The 17,774-nt window shown below is 30.7% G+C and overlaps 1 protein-coding gene across 2 annotated transcripts in view; it reads right to left on the bottom strand.

Moving 5' to 3' along the window:
- LOC129616416 (14-3-3 protein zeta) overlaps window positions 1-4,369 on the bottom strand; it is a 35,280-nt gene extending 30,911 nt beyond the window's left edge. Inside the window, exon 1 of one of the 2 annotated variants that reach the window (XM_055532037.1) lies at window positions 4,200-4,369. The gene's annotated coding sequence lies outside the window, so the exon portion shown is untranslated. The remainder of the gene's footprint in view (window positions 1-4,199) is intronic. The other variant, XM_055532036.1, reaches the window with a different exon arrangement.
- Window positions 4,370-17,774: the final 13,405 nt, after the last annotated feature.

The raw sequence follows: 17,774 nt of genomic DNA, 5'->3' as shown, positions 1-17,774 counted from the left end.
ATCAATTCGTTCCGTAGATATGGTGAAAAATGTAAAATCGGCCCGCAGATCAGTTTTCAAACGCTGATCTTTCCAAAAAATTTATATGTTCATTGTTTTAATATGAAGAATTTAAATATTAAATTTCAATAAAATCGGTTGATTATTTCTCTTTATATACGCAAAAATGTATATTTGGCCCGTAGTAAACGTCCAGTTGCTGAGGCCTGATTTCTTCCAAAAGTTAGGAAAGGTCGAGCAAAGCTTATATATGAAAGTTCAAGCAAATCGGTTGAATATATTCTTTAAAATGGTCAAAAATGTAAAACAGGTCCGCTAAAAAGTGCAGTTCCCGAGGCCTGATATATCCCAAAAGTTGATCAATCCGTGCCATGGTCTAAATAAACTTACATATAAAATTTCATCAAAATCGGTTCAGCCGAACTTGAGATACACGCGTACACACACATACCGACAGACCGACGAACCGACAGGTTGCTAAAAATAGTTTACTTACACTTCCCTACTATGGAGAAGTGCATTCCCACCGAAAACTCGATATGCAAAATTTGTTGCCATCACAACCTACTTATTGTATACACAATACGGTCGGTAAAAAAGATAATACAGTGAATAAAGAAAAAAGATGGTATTATATTTTTTAGTCTAGAAATTTAAAAATTTTAATTTAAGTTTGTTCTAAAATTTCTGATGCAGTAGTTTAGGTAAATTATCAAATTAGACTTACTAGCAAAGTGAAAATAATTCCTAATCAAACTATAATCACATACGCACCTAGAAAAATTATATGGGGTTTTAATATAAAAAGAATTCACATATGCAGTAATTTTTATGAATTATGAAGCATATACATTTAATATAGTATACACATGAAGAATATGAGGATATACATATGTATATGTGATTACATCCCAAAATGCATGGGAGATATATCATACAAAATTAGCGAGCTCGTTAATATCAAATGTATATTTTCTCCAATTTGAAAAGATACACCAAAATCAACTATATACTTCGAAAAAAAATTGTACTATTTCTTTTTTTCCTGTAGTGTAGCATTAATTGAAATCTCAAAGAGATGAGCGGAGCCAGGAAGGTTTTTTTAAGTCAGTTTTTTAATGTTTAAATAACACAAAACTTTGAGAATGTAAGCGCTAGTAAAATAGAAAAAGATTGAATTTTAACTTTTTTAATTAAAAATTTGAAAAAAGTTGATCTTGTGGGAGATTTATGATGTTAAAAAGGGCCCTCCAAAGGGTCTCTCTCTCTTAGAGTCCCGGTTGTATTTCTGTCAGGCGTGATGCAGATATATGCGTATATGAAAGTACACATTACACACCATTTCAACCAAAGCACATCTACTCAAGAAGTAATTCGACTCTCCGTTTACACCACACTAATGAAATCACTCACTAATAATTATAAAATTGCCTTGGCTAAAAAAAGGTATCATAAGCAGTATCATAATAATGTTTATTATATTCACTTTTTTAAACATAGGAATGTTTTTTTTACAATGTATTTTTAAAGGCGTACAAGAGCATTTTCGTAATTTATTCCACTACAAGATGGAAAAAAATTGTGTATCCATATTATACAAAATTGTTAAAATAAAAAAAGTTTTTAAAAATAATTAAAAAAATTTCAAAAAGATAATATTAAAAAAAAATGTAAATATGTAATTAGTAATTGTCAAATTACTAATTACATAGGTATTTACAATTACTAAAATATTTATTGATATAATATGTTATGAACTTTTTGTTTTTGAAGATTGAAATCTTGCCTTTAAAAATTTTAAATACACATATCGTATCAATCTTTCCATTTATAAACCTATCGGGAACAATAATATTTCATAAAGTAGGAATCAGTATGAATACATATTCTTTTCTTTATAAATTGCTTTATTTCTATGTATATCACTACCTGATGCACGGTACATGAAATTTTAAACTCGTATCTATTGCTTTCATACATTAGAATTTTTTACTTTTATGAAATGAAAAATAAAATATGTAAAATAAATTTAATTAAGCTAAAAAAAGAATTTTGTTTTGTTTTTGAATAAAAATAACAAAATTTTACCAAAATTAATTTTATTCCAGTTCGATGTTTCTATACACTCCTTTTACAATATTTTGTTTTTTTTCTTGCCTACACAACTCTTATTAGGATTTATTTTTAAATAAAAATTTAATATTTTGAGAAATTAGAAGTGGCAAGCAAACCAAAGCTAATGGAAAGGAGCGAGCCGAACAAGTTCTTAGATAGATATACTTTGATTTCAACAAATTAGTGGCATGTATGCATACATATGTATATTAGTATAAATTTGTTTATTTAACGTAACAATTTTCTAATTCCCATTCTCAAATGCGTTACTTTTTTATAAACATGTCTGACGGAAACAAGTTTGCATACATATTTATGTTTCAAAATTTTTTAAATTTCTTCCCGCGAATTTTTTTAATGTGTTCCCTCACCTGTGGGATGGCAACCTTAATGACTAAGTTTCTTAGAAAAAAATAAATACATACTTATCTTTTATGTTCATACTACATTCTTATATTATATGTACATTTATAAGAATATACATATGTATACATGCTTATGTCGGATAAACATTACAGTATATACTTATCCGTACATACATACATATGAGGTATGTGAAAAACTTTTAGATAAATTTTGAATTTCCAAATTTAATTTTTCGCGAAATCAGCGAAATTTAATTAATGCGTCATAAACTTATGTATTTAAAATTTTTTCAGCACCATCAACCGACAAACATTTCGATCAAATTATTCATTATAGACCATGCGCATAGAATATTTTACCCACACATAGGTATAATGTACAAAAAATTGTGGCCATTCACCCACCAAAATATATTGCAAGGGACATGGTTAAAAGGCAAGCTTCTCCTATATTGTATCTGAAATCAATTTTTTTCGTCAATTCAGCATTTTATTGAGAAAATACATAATTTATTTCAAAAGCATATACATACGTATACACATATGTATGTAATCTTTATAATAAAAACACCTTGAATCTTTATAATTAGCATAGAAACTTTTTTTTTTTAATTAATTAATATAGGATTGTCTTATATTCATTAATTTGGTTTGTCAATTAGTTCACGCCACATCGTTCTATTATAACGACTGTTTTCACATTAGAAGTAATGTTAACAGTTTAAGTTTTCACGTTAGAATTTCTAAATGTTTTAGATTTTTTTTTAATAAAACACTCATTTAAACTTATGCACACATATGTGTATGTATCAACTTAAATCTTCACACAATTTCTTTAATGCGCATGTTGCACCTTATACTTTGTAAGTATGTATTGAATACGGTAATGTATGTGGAATATTGAAGGCATTTCAAACAAACACATACACGTATGGTAATTTTAGCTAACTTTATATTCATTTATAGCGCCTATCTTAGATCATAACTCATTCCCAAATTTAAATGTAGCCATGTACAAACATACAACTGCTTTTAAAAATATGCGATACATTTTTCCTTTGTGCAAAATCATGTAATATACAATGGTATATATGTATATACATATATATACGTACATACTTATACACAATTACACATTCATATTGACATATATATTATTTATATATACGTTACATATATATATATTATATATATAAAGAAATAAATAAATATTAGGATTTTATTATTAATATTAAATAAGTATAAATTTGATTAATATACATTACACATAAGCTTTATTTTTAAATACATACATACTCCTTGAATTAATATATGTATATAAACCCAAAATACGTAAGTATGAATTAATCTACAAGCTTGTAGATATATTTATACACTTGCGTATAATTTGTACATATACACATATTATGTACATTTATATACATATATGCAAATATACACATGTATATATGGATGTATAATTATTTATATTATATATATATATATAATATAGATTATATATATACATAATATAGATATATTTTAATGGTTACGCATGGGCACTATAAATACTTATATATACGTACATATATATATATGTGTGTATATACATGTAGTTACATGTCATGTAAAATTTTCATAAGCATTTTAGAAAATTCTACTAAAATATTCTACACAAATTTGATTTTAAACTATATTACAAAAATTTTACATATTTTTCAGGGCTTTTAATCACTTTACCTTACTATAAAAAAAAATTAATTGCACAAATTATCAGAAAAATTCTTCTGCTCGACTCTATGTTAACACACTCTCAACTAGTTGGTCTTATTGAATTCAAGGCTCACAAAACGTATAATTCTACTAATATTAAATACAGAAAGAAGAAATACAAATACTTCCACATTTATAGTGGCCTATATAAAAAGTATGAAGTCACAAATTAAAAATGTATCTACCTTTGAATGTGAAAAAAATAGATTTTTTGTAGTAGAAGAATATTTATTTTAGTACTAAAATTACACTGAAATTACACAATTGTAATTTCAACATAGCGACACAAGAGAACAACAGCACGTTAAATGCTAGATTAAGATGAAATATTTCCAGATACTAAATAAAATATAAAAGTAAAGAATAAATGCAAGTAAAATCAGTATAAAATGATATTTTTCTCTGGCTAACATAATTATATTCGTTGATTTGTATATTAATTGAATATCAAAATGTTTTGTGTATTTATATTGCAAACCAACCGCGTCCAATTCCGGCTTCCAATTGCCAACTTGGAACTTAAACACTATTTTATAAGTTTTTGATGTCTTATCAACATCAATCACACTTTTATAACGCCGCGTCAATAAACTGCGCCATACCACAGAAGCCAAGCGCTTTTTTATAACCCCATACGTTTGGTTTTTATCACTAAAGGAAAATAAAATAATATACTGTTATGACAATATAACGATACAACCACTGCGCCTTCAGTCTTATTCCAACCGACGAACGAGAAATGTTAAAGGATGTTTTTTACCGACCGCATTGTATAAAACAATAAGATAGATTATGTGATTCTAACAAGTTTTGGATATCAAGTTTTTGGTGGAAACGCACTACTCCATTGTAAGGAAGCATAAGTAAACGATTTTCAAAGAGGTGTTTGTCTATCGTTCTGTGTGTGTACGCGTGTATCTCAAGTTCGACTGATTTTGATGAAATTTTATGTCTAAGTTTTTTTCGACTATGTCACGGATTGATCAACTTTTGGCATATATCAGACCTCGGGAACTGCACTTTTTAGCGGGTCTGTTTCACATTTTTGATTATTTTGAAGAAAATATTCAACAGGTTTACTTGAAATTTCATATATAAGCTTCACCAATCAGTCCGCGAAATCTCCTAAGCTTTGGAAGAAATCAGGTGTCAACAACTGGACGTTTACTACGGGACAAATATACATTTTTGCGTATATAATAAAAAGTAATCATTGAAATTCATTATTTGAATTCGAGCTGTTAAAACAATGAATCTATAAATTTTTTGGAATGATCAGAGCACGGAAATTGATCTGGGGGCCAATTTTAAATTTTTTACCATATATACGGTAAAATTGATGGAATTTCTTAAAATTTGATATTTGAGCTCTGGTTATTAGCAGAAGTTACTGACCAACTTTTCATATTTTTCCATAATACTCTGGAATACTTTTACTAAACCTAGGCAATATATGTTGCGGCCGATTATATGCTGATCACGTCAGATTTTTTAGTTTAGTTGTTCCAAGAATTGTCAAAGTTGTAAGAAAAGGGTATATATTATATTTTTTTATTTCACCACTACTATGAATCATTTGCAGGAAAGATAAGTTGAAAATTTTTTTTTAAATTGAGAAGTGAAAATTATTTTAAAATATGTTCTTATTTGAAATATCTGTAAAAAAAAATCGAATTTAAAGAAAACTCATTAAATTTTTTCTCCTTGAATAAATTTAATTTATAAGTTGAAATTATTTATAAGTATTTTAATGTCACAATATCTTACTTAACTTAAAAATGAACACATTTTGTTAAATCTCTTATATAATCTCTTATATAAGTATGTTTGGAATATTGACTTTAAAAGTAAAGTAAAACGATAAAAAATAGAGTTGACCGTGTCAAGATGTGATACCCGTACGAATTTGTTATTCTATGAAATCCTAGCGAATTAATATGTCATAGCTGACTATGGGACACACTATCACCTTTAGTTGCAATATTGCCATATTAATTTATGCAAAATTTCAGTACTGTGTTTTCAATATTTTCTAAGATATAGCCAAACTACTATTGAAGTTGTATGGCAGCTACTAGAAAGAGCCAAACACTTTCAACGAGTTTTATCAAACATATTGGAACTACTAATATATTCGCTTGTGTGAAATTTCAATATCACAACTTTAATAGTTTTTGATATACAGCCAAATAACTTTTGAAGTTGAATGAAAGCTACCAGAAGAAGCCAAGCAATTTCAACGACTTTTATTTTTTAGACAAATAAATTTTGAAGTTGTATAGCAGCAACTCAAACCAGTACCCTAATCATAACCAATTTAAATCGGGTTCTGACATTTACTACAATAAACAATTAGTGAAAATTTGGTGAACTTAGCTCAATTAATTATTGAGTTATCGTTGGGACCGGTGGACGAACAGACAAAGCTAAATCGACTCAGAATTCGATGCTGATCGAAAACATACAATTGAGTCGGTATCTCATTATCATATCTTAGTGTAACCCTTCGAACATACGTTCGTACGGGTATATTGAATGAATTCTGGCTGCTGATCTAACGTACGATTAATTAAATTAAAATAAAAAAATATATGTGGCTAAAAAAAATTTTAATAGTTCTTGCTGTTAATTTCCATATTAAATTTTTTTCTTGAAAATTTTTTGTTTGTTTAAGTAACAATCAAAATTTACAATACAGGAATCCCTCGATATACGTCGTTTTTGGTTCCGGCCAAACACGACGTATATCGAAACAACGTATATCGAAAACCCATATAGAAAAAGTATGTTTTTTTACTAGAAAAATACTGATAAATACATAGTTGTACGTTTGCATATTTATTTAAAAATTCGTACATCTAATACATCATACCTTCGTAATTAATTATACATATAATATGTTCGTTTTTATGTAATAATAAGTCTTTAAGTTCACAAAATGTAAATATGTATGTTTTTATTTAGATACATACAACATAGTAACAAATGCAACAAAACATAAAATTAAAGCATAAACAAAACGAAATTAACAAAAAAAAAATATAAATATATATCTATGTACTTTGTACATACATTATGCAAAATTCCAAAATTCATCATTATGCATAAAATTTTAAACAAAATTTTTTATTTTAAGCAAAAATGTATCAAAATTTATGAAAAAAAAAAAAATTCTCAACGACGTATATCAAATCTGAAACAACGTATATTAAGAACGAGGAACAAAAATCTCGCCGACGTATATTAAAACGACGTATATAGGGCCGACGTATATCGAGGGATTCCTGTATTTACAATAAATCATCTGATGGCTATCATTGCCCTCTCACTTATAATATTTCAAACTATTTTTAAAAAATTTTATTAATAATTGCAATCCACTTTCTCTTAATTTCATGGTTTCTAGCAAAACGGGAAGCATATTAAAAAAAAAGTCTATTTTACCTAAATATCTTATGTACATACATATGTACATTTTATTAAACACAAAATTATTTTAATTAGAAAAAAATCTGCTACTGGTGTAATTTTAGTTTAAAACAAATAAAAACGTTTCAGTCGGTATAAACCGACCAAATTATACAGGACCTTAGTAATCTGAATTTAAAATTTATTTTGGAATATCAAGAATTAGCTCTCACTATTGTGTACTAAGTATTCGAACTTTACAAACCGTTCTATAAAAACTGCATGGATATGTCTGACCTATAATTGGACACACGACTGCGAAGTTTCTGACTTCATTATTTTTTGAAATATTTAAAATTACTTTTTGGAGTTGTGCAGCAACTGCCCAAACCTGTCAAGCCATTCCATCAAAACTTCAGGGATCAATGTGACCAAAAATTGGACACATGACTGCCAAGGTTCATGAATCTGACTTTATTATTTTCCAAATATTTAAAATTAACTTTTGGAGTTGTGCGGCAGCTGCCCAAACCAGTCAAGCCATTACACCAAAACTTCAGGGAAATATGTGACATATAATTTTACACACGACTGCCAAGTTTCATCAATCTAACTTTATTATTTTTCTAAATATTTAAAATAAGTTTTTGGAGTTGTATGACAGCTGCCAGAACCAGTGCAGCCATTTCATTAAAATTAGAACATTCATTTAAACATATGTAGATTGGGATTGGACACAACTTTGAAAAATTGAAATTAATATCTTTATTAATTTTTGAAATATTTAAAGCAATCTCTTTGATTTGTATGGCAGCTGCTCAAACCCGTTGGTCCAATTACAATAGCAGCCGTCGTTTGAATAGAAGAAACAACTTGTGAAAGTTTGGTGCCGATACCGTTATTCGTTTTTGAGTTATCGTGCGATCGGAACCACGGAAGTGGCTAAATCAACAGAATTTAGCGATCGGAAGCACGGAAGTGGCTAAATCAAGAATTTTACGCTGAGCAAAAATCTGAATGTATGTATAGCATACATCTTCCATACCGAAGACGACTTCATACCAAAATGAATATACTCTTCACGATGGTGCAGGGTATAACAAAGCAAATGTTTACTTTCCAAAATTAAAAACTTATAAAATTTACAAATTATGAATTAAGGTTAACACTACATATTGCATAAATATTTGTTTTAGTTATTGAAATAAATAATATTTACATGTATATGATCAAAAAAATTCATTTTTAGCACTTTTCTAAAAAATTTTTGAACAAAAGTGCTTATTAGTTTCACTCTGTCGTCCGTCTGTCCGTGTGTCTGTTCACAAAACTTCTACACCCTTGAAGATAGAAATCTGAAATTTTGTATGTTCATAGATCTTTACTAGAAACTATTTTCGTAGAACATAATATTTACCTATCTTCCCCCTCTAAAAGTTATACCCCCCCCCCCCCCCCCCCCCCCCACCCAAAAAAAAAACCCTAAAAATGCCATTTTTCAACTATTTACTGTAGTAGAACCATATACATTTTTCAAATTTTACAGACGCAGAAAAGCAGTGGGTTGCTTCTTCTATCGCAGAATACTATACTCGAACTTTAAAAAAACAAAATGGCCGTCAAAATTTACCGTTACATAAAATCCGTTTTTTTTTTTCAAGCCTCGGGAGCTGCACTTTTTAGCGGGCCTGTTTTACATTTTTGAACATTTTGAAGAAAATATTCAACCGATTTACTTTTAAATTTTATATATAAGCTTAGCTCGGCCGTCCACAAAACCTCCTGACTTTTGGAAGAAATATCTATTTTTTTTTTCTTTTTTGGTTTTCTACTAAGTGAAAAATCTGGAAAGACGAAGAAGTAAGGCGCTATATTCAAATTTTTGATGTCTTTTTCTTTCTGTACCCCAGGTTGTGGGAGCCTGAAATTTTAGTAGCTTTTAGACACTAACAAATAGTTTATTTCGTTAGAAGAAAATTTTTTCCATCTCTATCCTTTTGTAAAATTTGAATTTTTGACGCCGGAAATACAAGCTAACGGTAAAGTCCACGACATTAAAAGATATAATTATTTTTCTTAACTCACACATTTAACCATTAAAATCGAGCATTATGTTAACCCCTCTTTAAATTAATTTTTCCTTTATTTCAAAAACTACATAAACAGTTCATCTTAAATATATGCAATCCTAGAAATAGTTTCGAATATGAATGAAAATAATTTTAATAGTGTGCTAGGTATACATCGATTGTCTTTCAAAGGAGTATTTTCACTTTTTGAAGGGAAATGTGCTACAATACAAACCATTGGTTTGACCCAAATTAATTTTTTTTTCAAATAGGAGAAACTCTTTGGAATCATGCACTTTTTTCTTTCAACAAAGATTTAGTTGTATTTGGCATTTTATATTTTTTTGAATCACTGTTTGTATAATATTACTCCGTTTTCATCACTTTGTTTTGTGCAGTTTGTTTCATCACAAACTGCACCTATTAAAACAAAAAAAGTATGAAAATATTTTATTTTCTTATTATTTGCACCCTTTCAAAGAAAATGTGTGTTCACCCTTTCATGTGTGTTCAAAGAAAAAAAACATTTGGCATTAAACGACATTTTAAATTGATAATATTTGGAACAAAGAGACTTGCCGGAAGTTTTTAGTCACACTGTGTTTTTTTTTCAAGATACGATTTGTTGCGCTATTTTGTGAATCACAAGGATCTAATAATGCATAGCTTGCGATCATATATTTCTGAATAAAAAAAATTAAGCCAACATAAAGTACACTCCCATATAACACAGTTTACACTTATGTATGTCAAATTTCAAACATTAAATTTGATTTGGATGAGCCAATTTTAACTTTACCATAGTGTTTTGTTTTCAATGTAACCAAATTGTAGGCTATTTTAAGTTATTTAAATTTTCGTTTTCGTAAAAGTAAAAATTATTTAAATTTACATTTTTTTGTGAATATTACGAACAAAATTTTGCTGAAAAAATTTATTTTATTTTGAGGTAAAATAATGACGTTGGCTCGTAAAGCAATCGTTTAAAAATATTAAATTTATTAGTACGAAATATATATACTCGTATGTACCTTTTTACCGACCGTATTGTGTAAACATTAGGTCGGTTATGTGATGGTTGCGGTGGGAATACACTTCTATGTGGTATGGGAGTGTAAATAAACTATTTTTAGCAACCTGTCGGTCTGTCGGTCTGTGTGTGCACGCGTGTATCTCAAGTTCGACTGAACCGATTTTGATGAAATTTTATATGTAAGTTTATTTCCACCATGGCGCGGATTGATCAACTTTTGGTATATCAGGCCTCGGGAGCTGCACTTTTTAGCGGGCCTGTTTTACATTTTTGAACATTTTGAAGAAAATATTCAACCGATTTACTTGAAATTTTATATATAAGCTCAGCTCGGCCGTCCACAAAACCTCCTGACTTTTGGAAGAAATCAGGTGTCAGCAACTGGACGTTTACTACGGGCCAAATATACATTTTTGGGTATATAAACAGAAATAACCAACAGATTTCATTGAAATTTAATATTTGAATTCTTCGTATTAAAACAATGAATATGTAAGTTTTTTGGAAAGATCAGGGCTCGAAAACTGATTTACGGGCCGATTTTACATTTTTAACCATATCTACGGAACGAATTGATAGAATTTCTTGAAATTCGATATTTGAGCTCTGGTTGTTCTGATAACTAACTGGCGAACATTTCAGTGAGTTCCGGTAGCACAAAGCGAAGCTCTACTAAGAGCCAAATTTACATTTTTCTAGGTATGTTAACTATAATCTTACTAATGTCCTAAAAATTAGAAAGAAGTATTTAACAGACATTTTTATAATATTCTGTAACACTTTCACTTAACTAGACAATACACATTGCGGTGAGTTATGTGCTGATCACATCAAAATTTTTTTTTTTTTAACTGTGTACACAAATTAAAAAAAAATAGAACATTTTTTAAAATACTGTTTCACATTTTTTGAGGTTCAAATATTTAGCTTTAAACATCTATTTAGCTTTCAACAGGTTGTCTATTCTTGTGCACATGTTTAATTTCTCCTTTTAAGAATATACCTGTTAATAGACTAAGTTTACAAATATCTATTTTTTTTTTCTTTTTTGGTTTTCTACTAAGTGAAAAATCTCGAAAGACGAAGAAGGAAGGCGCTATATGTCTTTTTCCTCCACCAGTGGGGGGCCTAACTCCTACCCTAAAAAATCAAATAAACTCTGACGAAATAAAACTATTACCTCTGTGAAACTTGGTTTTTCCGTACAGGAATTAAATACCTTCCATAAGGAAATTGATATTTCGTGTTAAATCGAAAGGTCTTGTTCGTTTAAGTCTTTCTGTCATAACGCCATTGTCTAGCAACCGAGCTATTCCCATATTCACATGCAGTTCTAGACGAGCCTTATGCTTTGTAGCACTACTGCTAATTTCATCTACAACCAAATGAATTTCTAAGTCCCTGTGAATATCACTGTTATGTATATACCATCCCTCATAGAACTTTATTCTGGAAGGTTCGAATTTTGCCAATGTGAGTCTTCTTGGCACAACCCCACAGTTGAATGCCATATAGCCATATTTATTTAATGATTTGGTCATAAATTAATATCTTATTATCAATTGATAATCTAATATCTTATTATCAATTGCCAAATTGGACTTACGACCTAGGAGCTAACAATTTTCTCCATATTTATTTTCTAATTCTATGTGTTTCTTCTTTATATGCTCTTTCTACCTTTGCTTGACAGTTAAAGTCATTCCTAGGTATTTTGCTGAGCTATGGATCGCTACGTTTGTTCCATTTAAGTTAATTTGTGGTGGATTCACTATTTCCCGATTGATGAAGTTTATGTGAACCGATTTTGCTTCATTCAACTTCATTTTTCAATCCCTAGTCCACTGACTAATTTTGTTACTTCCCTCTTTTTGTTACTTTTTTTGTCGACGCATCAATATTCGCTCCTACTGCCAATATTGCAAAATCATCAGCAAAAGTGGCTACCGTGGCATTTTCTATTTGTGGCAAATCACTCGTGTAAAGCAGGTACAACGTTGGGTCCAATATACTGCCTTGAGGCACACTTGCCTTTATTTCTCTTAGCGCGGAGTATTCAGCGTGTTGTTTAAATCTAAATAATCTATCAGCTAAGTAAGATTCCAAAATTACTACAAAAGGCGATGGTAACATTAAACCTTACTTAAACATATGGCCATTTTGCCATACCTTTTTGAATGCCTGTGCTACGTCAAGAAATATAGAAGAGCAGATTTCCTTATTTTCCAAGCTTTTTTCTATAATATTCGTTATTCCATGGACCTGGTCTATTGTAGAAAGGTTTCTGCTAAAACCAAATTGATGGTTCGGTATTAGGCCCCTATTTTCTATTATTGGCTTAAATCTCCTTAATAGCAGCTTCTTAAAAAGCTTAGACATGATTGATAACAGTGAAATAGGCCTGTAAGACTTGGTTTCCCCCAAGGATTTCTCATGTTTGGGCACCATAATTACCATCGCGACTTTCCAAGCACAAGGAACATACCCAAACTCCATAGCTGCATTTATGATTTTCGTCAAATGCCTCGTCTGGTAGCTCTCTCAGTACTTCCCCAGATCAAAAGAGCTCTGTTGCCTGCTTCATTTGCGATAGATTTTACCAAACTTATATCTGATGTTATTCTGTTTGGCGTGAATATGCTTTCCAAGTGATCAGCAAACAGTTCGACCTTCTCTATATTACTCCTCGTCCAACTGCCACTTGCTTTTATCAGTGGCGGAGCGTGCTTAATCGGTCTCGTTTTACTCTTTGCCGCCTTCCATAAGGAATAATTTGTTTCCTTCGTAGCTGATAAGTTCTTTATATAATTTTCGTATGTTGTCGTTTTAAATTCGTGGATTTTCCTTTTAAACACCTGGGAAAGTCTGTTTAAAACAGTTTTATCATCAGGGTGACGTGAATGTTGCCATAAATGTCTGATCCTTCTCTTACCTACTAAATCAGTTATTTCTCCAGGATATCTGTTTGCTGTCGGTTTGTACTTTGACATATTTGTATTGTTACATGCAGCTTTTTGTATGATTTTAATAAATCCCTCTAGCTCAAGATCTAATTGTTCTCTTGATTGTATATTAATATTTACGTCAATATTGTTTTTTATTTCGTATTTAAAGTTCGCCCAATCTGTAGTGCTATTTGTCAAACATTATTTGGCTTAAATAATGTTTTAGTTATTTCTTCACTTAGTTTTAATATGTTATCAGTACAGTAGATGAATTAAAATCATAATTATCTTCAAGGCTCAGAAGGTTTTCTGATATTTTTTTGGTTATAAAAAGGTTAATAACATCAGTAGTTTTATTAGTGTCAGTAGGCCAGTAAGTAGGAGTGCCAGGAGTGGATTGATAGCAACAACCTAGTTCTTGAATTGCTTTTCTTTCTCTCTTCCTCTAGTTGATTCTAGAACCCTAATCTGTATATTTGGCATTATAGTCACCTCCTATTAGATATCTGTGTCCATGTTTGTACAGGAGATCTTTAAAAGTATTTTGCTTGATGCTGCAATTTGGTGGACAGTATACAGCACCAACACTAAAGTCCTGTTTAGTCAATTTAATTTTTATCGAAATAAGCTGTATTTCAGCTGTTTCTATAATGAATTCTTCATTATGTTCTATACTTTCTTTTGTTAGTATTGCATTACCTCCTCTTGGCTGATTGCTGGGATGTACCCCTTTATAGCAATCATAGCTTTTTATTTTAAGGCCCAAATAATACGTCAAATGAGCCTCCGACAGCAAATAAGTATCTATATTTCTGGTTTTGAGAAAAATATCCAATTCTTGTTTCTTATTAAGAACACCATTAACATTCCAAGTTACTATACGTACCTCATTTACGTACATCTTTTCTTAATTTTTGAGTTGTATACGGTGTACCCGTATACACCTCAGTGTATCAATTTTCTATTTTTAATAATCTTTTAGAGGTCTCGTCAATTCTAATCAACTATGCATTATTTGCATAATGTCTGCGTCAGTTCCTTTTATTTGTGGAGTTTTGTTCTCAGGTTCCATATTTTTCTTATATTCTGTTTTGCTTTGAAGCGCTTGTGAATACGATACTCCCTATTACACCTTGCTAGGTGTCGTTATTCTGGCTATTTTTGGAGCTCTTGGCTCATTAAATTTAACTTGATTTTGTTTGGTTTTATTCTTTTTTAATCTTCTTTTTGCAAACAAACAACATCGATGGCTAGCATTGTGTACCTCATTGCAGTTCGCACATTTGGGCTGAAAATTATCCTTCTTGTTGCACTGTGCTGTCATATGATTACCAGCTCATTTTACACATTTAGCCTCTCTTTGGCAAATCTTTTGTGTGTATCCAAATCTCTGACATCTCTTGCATTGCGGAATGGATTTTGTGCTTCTAAGAGCTTCAATTTTTACTCTCATGTGCTGTAGGTATTCTATTTTATAGATTTTGGTTATCTCTTTTTTCCTTTTGATTTTATTTACGAGTATAACATCTAGACATTTAAAGCCTTTCCTAATTAGCTCTTTTTTAATATTCTCTGGCTCACACCATGGATGGATATTTCTGGCCATACTTTTAACTGGCCTTGTCAGTTTATTCTCATACGTGTGCCACTCCAGTCAAGCCTTACTTATAGCTTTTGTTAGTAATCTGTATTCATCATATTGACCCTAACGTTTATTCTTTCTTCTTTTAATATCTTAACTATGTGGGAGTAGTTTTTTATTTTGCTCAATATAACCGCAGGAGGCTTTCGCTTCTTGGGATTTTCAGCCTTCATTTTAGGGCTGGTTTCATTATTTTTACCGACCGTATTGTGTAAACAATAGGTAGGTTATGTGATGGCAACAAATTTTGCATATCGAGTTTTCAGTGGGAACGTACTTCTCCATAGTAGAGAAGTGTAAATAAACTATTTTTAGCAACCTGTCGGTCTGTCGGTCTGTGTGTGCACGCGTGTATCTCAAGTTCGACTGAACCGATTTTGATGAAATTTTATATGTAAGTTTATTTCCACCATGGCGCGGATTGATCAACTTTTGGTATATCAGGCCTCGGGAGCTGCACTTTTTAGCGGGCCTGTTTTACATTTTTGAACATTTTGAAGAAAATATTCAACCGATTTACTTGAAATTTTATATATAAGCTCAGCTCGGCCGTCCACAAAACCTCCTGACTTTTGGAAGAAATCAGGTGTCAGCAACTGGACGTTTACTAGGGGGCCAAATATACATATTTGGGTATATAAACAGAAATAACCAACAGATTTCATTGAAATTTAATATTTGAATTCTTCGTATTAAAACAATGAATATGTAAGTTTTTTGGAAAGATCAGGGCTCGAAAACTGATTTACGGGCCGATTTTACATTTTTAACCATATCTACGGAACGAATTGATAGAATTTCTTGAAATTCGATATTTGAGTTCTGGTTGTTCTGATAACTAACTGGCGAACATTTCAGTGAGTTCCGGTAGCACAAAGCGAAGCTCTACTAAGAGCCAAATTTACATTTTTCTAGGTATGTTAACTATAATCTTACTAATGTCCTAAAAATTAGAAAGAAGTATTTAACAGACATTTTTATAATATTCTGTAACACTTTCACTTAACTAGACAATACACATTGCGGTGAGTTATGTGCTGATCACATCAAAAATTTTTTTTTTTAACTGTGTACACAAATTAAAAAAAAATAGAACATTTTTTAAAATACTGTTTCACATTTTTTGAGGTTCAAATATTTAGCTTTAAACATCTATTTAGCTTTCAACAGGTTGTCTATTCTTGTGCACATGTTTAATTTTTCCTTTTAAGAATATACCTGTTAATAGACTAAGTATACAAATATCTATTTTTTTTTTCTTTTTTGGTTTTCTACTAAGTGAAAAATCTCGAAAGACGAAGAAGGAAGGCGCTATATGTCTTTTTCCTCCACCAGTGGGGGGCCTAACTCCTACCCTAAAAAATCAAATAAACTCTGACGAAATAAAACTATTACCTCTGTGAAACTAGGTTTTTCCGTACAGGAATTAAATACCTTCCATAAGGAAATTGATATTTCGTGTTAAATCGAAAGGTCTTGTTCGTTTAAGTCTTTCTGTCATAACGCCATTGTCTAGCAACCGAGCTATTCCCATATTCACATGCCGTTCTAGACGAGCCTTATGCTTTGTAGCACTACTGCTAATTTCATCTACAACCAAATGAATTTCTAAGTCCCTGTGAATATCACTGTTATGTATATACCATGCCTCATAGAACTTTATTCTGGAAGGTTCGAATTTTGCCAATGTGAGTCTTCTTGGCACAACCCCACAGTTGAATGCCATATAGCCATATTGATTTAATGATTTGGTCATAAATTAATATCTTATTATCAATTGATAATCTAATATCTTATTATCAATTGCCAAATTGGACTTACGACCTAGGAGCTAACAATTTTCTCCATATTTATTTTCTAATTCTATGTGTTTCTTCTTTATATGCTCTTTCTACCTTTGCTTGACAGTTAAAGTCATTCCTAGGTATTTTGCTGAGCTATGGATCGCTACGTTTGTTCCATTTAAGTTAATTTGTGGTGGATTCACTATTTTCCGATTGATGAAGTTTATGTGAACCGATTTTGCTTCATTCAACTTCATTTTCCAATCCCTAGTCCACTGACTAATTTTGTTACTTGCCTCCTATAATTTTTTTTGTCGACTCATCAATGTTCGCTCCTACTGCCAATATTGCAAAATCGTCAGCAAAAGTAGCTACCGTGGCATTTTCTATTTGTGGAAAATCACTCGTGTAAAGCAGGTACAACGTTGGGTCCAATATACTGCCTTGAGGCTCACTTGCCTTTATTTCTCTTAGCGCGGAGTATTCAGCGTGTTGTTTAAATCTAAATAATCTATCAGCTAAGTAAGATTCCAAAATTACTACAAAAGGCGATGGTAACATTAAACCTTACTTAAACATATGGCCATTTTGCCATACCTTTTTGAATGCCTGTGCTACGTCAAGAAATATAGAAGAGCAGATTTCCTTATTTTCCAAGCTT

This window comes from Condylostylus longicornis, unplaced genomic scaffold (assembly GCF_029603195.1).
Source record: "Condylostylus longicornis isolate FDR11 unplaced genomic scaffold, ASM2960319v2 ptg000199l, whole genome shotgun sequence".
Lineage (NCBI taxonomy): Eukaryota > Metazoa > Arthropoda > Insecta > Diptera > Dolichopodidae > Condylostylus > Condylostylus longicornis.
This window is presented reverse-complemented; position numbering and strand designations above follow the sequence as displayed.